Source organism: Cornus florida, unplaced genomic scaffold, assembly GCF_030987335.1.
Source record: "Cornus florida cultivar Cherokee Brave unplaced genomic scaffold, ASM3098733v1 CherokeeBrave_3.0.0_Hap2_Chr10, whole genome shotgun sequence".
NCBI lineage: Eukaryota > Viridiplantae > Streptophyta > Magnoliopsida > Cornales > Cornaceae > Cornus > Cornus florida.
In genome coordinates this window covers 35,193,027-35,199,467 of record NW_026775580.1, presented here as the reverse complement: position 1 = coordinate 35,199,467, position 6,441 = coordinate 35,193,027, and the positions used below count along the sequence as shown (strand labels likewise).

Below are 6,441 nucleotides of genomic sequence, written 5' to 3'. Positions count from 1 at the left end.
GGAAGCCAAATGGTGCCAAATGTAACTAATGTGGAGCAGTATTTAAGTGGTCGAGTGAGAATGGGACTAGTGCTTTTAAAAAACATCTTATTAAAGTTTGTCCCAAATTCTCCAACAAAGACAAGAAACAAAAGCTTTTGTCATTTCAATCGGGGACACGAAAAGATAGTAGTAGCCTTGGTGTTTGGAGCTTTAACCAAGAAAAATGTAGGCTAGCTCTTGCTAAAATGATTATTATAGATGAGTTGTCTTTCAAATTTTTTGTAAACCATAAAGGTTTTGCAACCTAATTTTAAAATTATGTCATGCACTACCGTGGCAAGGGATTGTTTTGCATTGTATCTTGATGAGAAAAAAAATTGAAAAATTTGTTGTTGAAGCCAAACCAAAGGATTTGTATCACTACAGATGCATGGACCTCACTACAAAACCTATCTTACATGTGCCTTACAACTCACTTTATTGATAGTGATTGGAAATTGCATAAAAGAATAATAAGCTTTTGTACACTTTCTAGTCACAAAGGTGAGGTGATTGGTCAGGCTGTGGAAGAATGTTTGATGGGATGGGGTATTGAGAAACTAGGTACTATTACCGTTGATAATGCGAGTTCAAATGATGTTGCTGTTGGATATTTCAACCCGATTTCTAAGGTTAATGAAACTTTCATGTTGGTTGGTGATTTTTTTCATGTTAGGTGTTGTGCTCATATTCTTAATTTAGTTGTGAAAGATGGGTTAAATAAACTGAAAGATTCAATAATTCGAATTCGTGGGGCAGTAAAATATGTTAGGAGTTCTCCACAAAGAGAATAATGCTTCAAAACATGTGTAGAGAAGGAGAAGATAACAAGTAAAAGCTTTTTGTGCCTAGATGTTCCAACTAGGTGGAACTCCACATATCTAATGCTAGAGGCTGCAATCAAATTTCAAAATGCATTTGAAAGGCTAGCATATGAAGAGCAATTCAAATTTGAACTTAGTAGTAATTATGAAATTCCTACGGCTAAGGGTTGGGATGATGCTCGTTTTTTTACTCAAATATTGCAAAAATTCTATGATGCCACAGTGCGTTTGTCTGGTTCATTGTATGTCACTTCTAATTTGTTCTTCAGTGAAATTTGTGGCATTGAAGCTAGCTTGGTTGAATGGTCCAAAAGTTTAGATCCTTGTATATGTGCCATGACTAAAAAAATAAAGATTAAGTTTGATAAGTATTGGGGAAACATTGAAAAGTTGAATGTAATGCTATTCATTGCAAATGTGTTAGATCCTCGTTGTAAATTAATGTATTTAAGGTTTTGTTTCTCCAAAATTCATGATCCAACCAAGGTAAATGTGTTGATGAAAAGGATAGTAGATATACTGAAATGTCTTTTTAATGAGTTTGAAAAGGCTGAGTTAGCTAATTCAACCTCATTTCAAATTGTAAATGTTGAGACTAATACTATGGTGATTAACCAATTGGGTAGTACAAATGATGTGGTCTTACTATCAGAGTTTGAAAAATATATGGAACAAGAAGGTGATGAGAGAGACAAAACTGAAGTGGACAAATATTTGGAGGAATCTCGTGAAAAGGATAGTTGAAACTTTGATATTTTGAATTGGTGGAAGGTGAATAATGTGAGGTATAAAGTTCTTTCTGAAGTTGCAAGGGTTGTTTTAGCCATTCCCGTCTCTAGTTTTGCTTCCGAGTCCGCATTTAGTACGGGAGGTCGTGTTCTTGATTGATTTCGTAGTTCTCTTAGTCCCAAATTTGTGGAATGCTTAATTTGCGGACAAGATTGGTTGCGTTCTTCACCAGTCCCAATTCAAGTGAAAGAAACTATGGCTGAAATTGAAACAATTAAATCTGGTACTATTAATTTTATATAAAATTTAGTTTTAATGTATTTTGCTTTTATTGAAATATTTATAAAAGTTGTCTTTGCCTTTTGTAGATGAGAATGTAGTAGCTGGTTAGCATTTGGCAGCAGCTTGCAATCATGCATGATGCCGCAGAATGTCTCACTGAGTCACTGGTGAGTTCTTTTGTAGTTCTTTTGTTGGTTATACTTTTTTAGTTTCAAATTCACCACATTCTGTAACTCTTGTTGTTTTTTAAAAGGTGGGGAAGATGTTTTCTGCGTGAGGCTGTGAGCAGCTACAATGGAGGTTGTTGCTAATGATGCTACATAATGGACTATTAGTATTAGATTTCATATCAACTATTAGTGAATGATGTTGGATTGTTGAATGTTGAATGTTGATTCAGTTTTCTTTTTTGTAATTCTAATGGAGTAACTGAATTTGTGGGATGTAATATTTTTATATTTTGTGTTTATTTATGTTTTTATTTTTGTTATTGTATTTGTATTTTTTTTTAAGAAAAATTAAAATAATATTGAAAAAGTCAGCTTGGTCAACGGTTCCATGGCACTGAACCGAAATCGAATTGTAAAAACGGTTCGGTTCGGTTCTAGTTCCATTTTTTAGGGAACCGTTAAGACCAGTTCCGGTTACGGTTCCAGCAAGAACCGTACCGAACTGAACCGTGTGCACCCCTAACATAATATGTACTCGATCAAATTACAACGATCCTTATATGGATTGAAGCAATCTGGGCGCATGTGCTACAATTGTCTTAGCGAATAATATGTACTCGATCAAATTACAACGATCCTTATATGGATTGAAGCAATCTGGGCGCATGTGCTACAATTGTCTTAGCGAATACTTGATAAAAGAAGAGTATGTGAATAATAATCTTTGTCCATGCATTTTTATTAACAAATCAAGATGTGATTTTGCTATTGTTGCAGTATATGTTGATGATCTAAATATTATGAGAATATTGGACAAAATCAAAAAGACAGTCACTTATTTAAAGAAAGAATTTGAAATGAAAGATCTTGAAAAAACAAAATTTTATCTTAGTCTGCAGATTGAACATTTGTCAAGTGGAATCCTCATCCACCAGTCAACATATACAGAAAAGATTTTGAAGCAATTTTATATGGATAAAGCGCACCCATTGAGCTCCCCAATGGTTGTCCGATCACTTGACATCAAGAGAGATCATTTTCGTCCTCAAGAGGATGATGAAGAACTCCTTGGTCCTGAAGTGCCATATCTCAATGCAATTGGTGCTTTTATATATCTTGCAAATTACACACGGCGTGACATAGCATTTTCAGTCAATTTATTAGCAAGCTACAGTTCTGCACCAACCTACAAACATTGGAATGGAATCAAGTATATATTACGATATTTTCTTAGTACAATTGATATGGGATTGTTTATTCAAAAGAATCAAACTCCCAGTTAATTGGACATATAGATGCTGGCTATCTCTCTAATTCACACAAAGTTCATTCACAAATAGGATATGTGTTTACCTGTGATGGCACTACTATATCATGGTGATCTATAAAACATACAATGATTGCAACTTTTTCAAATCATTCAGAGACACTAGCAATTCATGAGGCAAGCAGAGAATGTATTTGGTTTAGATCTATGATCCAGCATATTCGAACATGTGGTCTCTCATCAATAAAAGATAGCTCAACAGTATTATATGAAGATAATATTGCATGCATTGCACAGATAAAATATGGTTATATCAAAAGTGATAGAACTAAGCACATCTCACCAATTTTTTTTTATGCCTATGAACGTCAGAAGAATGGTGATATTGATATTCAGCAGATACATTCAAATGAAAATTTAGCAGACATGTTCACTAAAACACTACCAACTGCGACGTTCAAAAGGTTGGTACACAATATTGGAATGTGTCAACTCAAGGATTTTTAGTGTTGAACTAATGCAGCAATGAGGGGGAGCACTACATTGCAAAGGTATTGGCATATTGTACTCTTTTTCCTTTGCTCAAATTTTGTCCCACTGGGTTTTCGTGATAAAGTTTTAATGAGATAGTTTTAACCTATGCAATACCATTTTCTGACACACTAGAATATTGTACTCTTTTTCCTTCACTAGATATTTTTTCCCACTGGTCCCTAAAGGGGAGTGTTATATATCTATCATGTGGGGACAATATGAATTGGGATGTGAATGTGTGTGCATTATGTAAGTAGTAAATTGGGATCTGAATGTGTGTGCGTTATGTAAGTGGTAAATGCACTTGTTAATGGTGCATCAAGGATGTTGATTAATGCAAAGTTTTGCTATAAATACAAATTGTTCATTGCTATATGGATGTACTTAGATTTAAGAAAAAAGAATAAAATCTCTCTCCCCTCTTTACATTCTTCTCTCTACATTGTAGATATAATGTCTAACATAATGATTCATTTCACTGCTATTAAACAATGAAAGGGGAAATAAGAGTCATTTATCATCCTATGTTAGTTTCAGTGTTGTGTTAATTGAAATACAAGAAACAATTGAATGAGGATTCAGGAGTCGTTCTATATAAATGGGGAATACAAACCCAGAGAGTGAGAGAAAAGAAGGAAAGATTAAATAGTTGACTAAAGTTGATTTGATTAGTGAGAACTAGATGGTGGAATAACATAATTTGTTGAGTGTTATATAACACTCCCTCACTCGTAGAGCTTGTTGATTACAATTGACCCACTCCCTCACTCGTAGAGCTTATTGATTACAAATGACTCATTCATCTATTTATAAGTCTTTTCATTATTGTCTAAAATTTTTCACATATTATGGATATTTGCATTAATTGTACAAATTCTTTACTCTAAAGATCTACAATCTCTCCAATGTTCTACAATCTTTCAACTCTATCAATCACTTCACAATCATTTACACAACTCTCTCAAAGACTCTAGAATTCTATTTTTCTCATGTCATGCATATACCATGCAAAGTTCTTTAACTCTTGCATGTCACCTGCGTGGTGTAACTTTCCATCAGTTAGGCACGCGCTTGACAACCAGCTCGCTTGCATTTTAGATAATACTATTAAGATGCAATGTTGCTTCCTGAATACGAAAATCTGATTAACTGTTTTGAAAGTTGAAACTGTATGTGGGAGGAGAGACATTAATTATCAAAATCTTTTTGAAGCTTATGAAAAAAATTATATTCTTTTCCTTTTTTCTTTTTTGGGTAAGTAAGAGGGTGGATAAAAAGAAAATAGGAAAAATTCCTTATTAGTCTTACTTTTTAAGTCCAAAGACAATCGAATCCTAAAAAATTTTGAGAGGACAAATAAATCTTACTTTTACAATTCATTTCCGTATCAGTTCAAAATTATTTTATTTTTTAATATTACCCTTACTATCAAATTACCAATCATCTTCAAACATAAGAATTGACGTTGTATTGGCTGCTAATTTTTTATTTTTTTTTGGGTTTCTTCCGGGTCTCTCCTCTCTTCTCAAGTCTATGTTTCTCTCACGCCGATTTGGACCTGTGTAGACTTTCCTCTATTGATAGCTGTCTTTGAGAAGCAGCTTCTCACCTCTCTGGAAGCATTCATTCGCAAATTCTCACCAATCAGGCACAACCTTTTTAAATCCCTAAAAATTCAAACCCAAAATAAAAACAACAAATTAATAAAAAAAACAGTATACATATCAAACTTGTATGAATTGTAGGTTCGTCCGTAAGTGTTTAGCTATCGAAAGAAGCTTGAGAAATTGTTGTGTTTGAAGTATTTGGGAAACAGATCTCTGGCGAATTCAGCTTGTCACCAGACGATGAAGGTGGTTCCATCTTCATTCCAAGAGATCAAGTCGTCGATGGACGAATCCTTGACGAGTTGATGGGTTTTGGTGAGGAACGGCGTCGGGATTGATCTCTGAGAATCAGACATCGTCGTCGCAGTAGCCGATTCACCGGTCTGTTCAACTGGCAACAATGCCATACCACCGTTCTTAGATCCAAACCCTAAAATATGAAAATTCACCTCTTTCTTAGATCAAATCAAACTCAATATTTCATTTTCATTTTCTATGCTTTAAAGTTGCACATAAAACAAAAAACTATGGTGGAATTTGTTAAAGCCAATTGCCAAACATGGACTAATCTCCAACTGTAAGAGCAGCAGCACCAGGAGAAGAAGAGTAGACAATCAAGTACACTGATCTACTTTGCTGGTACCACTCATCTATACTTTCTTGTTCACAACCCCCAACTCATCAAATTAACAATCAACAACCAATACAATCAGCGCAGCTCGGTCTCTTCTTCTTCTTTCTCCGGTAGCATGGACGGCATGACAGTTTAGAGAGAGAATGAAAAAGGAAGGTCAGCAACCATACAAGAGTAATGTTGGAAAATAAAATAAATTTGAATTGAATTGAAAATAAATTGTAAAAGTAAAGATTTGTTTGTCCAAAAAATAAAATTTAGGACTTAATTGTTTTTGGGCAAAAAAGTAGGACTATTAAAGAATTGGGTAAAGTACAATCACATCTTATGAGGTTTGGTAAAAGAATACTAAGATAAAACTTACTTGCTTTTT

The 6,441-nt window shown here is 34.2% G+C and overlaps 1 pseudogene; it reads right to left on the bottom strand.

The window, feature by feature from the left end:
- Positions 1-5,260: 5,260 nt before the first annotated feature.
- LOC132277484 (heat stress transcription factor B-2b-like) lies at positions 5,261-6,196 on the bottom strand (annotated as a pseudogene).
- Between the last annotated feature and the right edge of the window lie 245 nt (positions 6,197-6,441).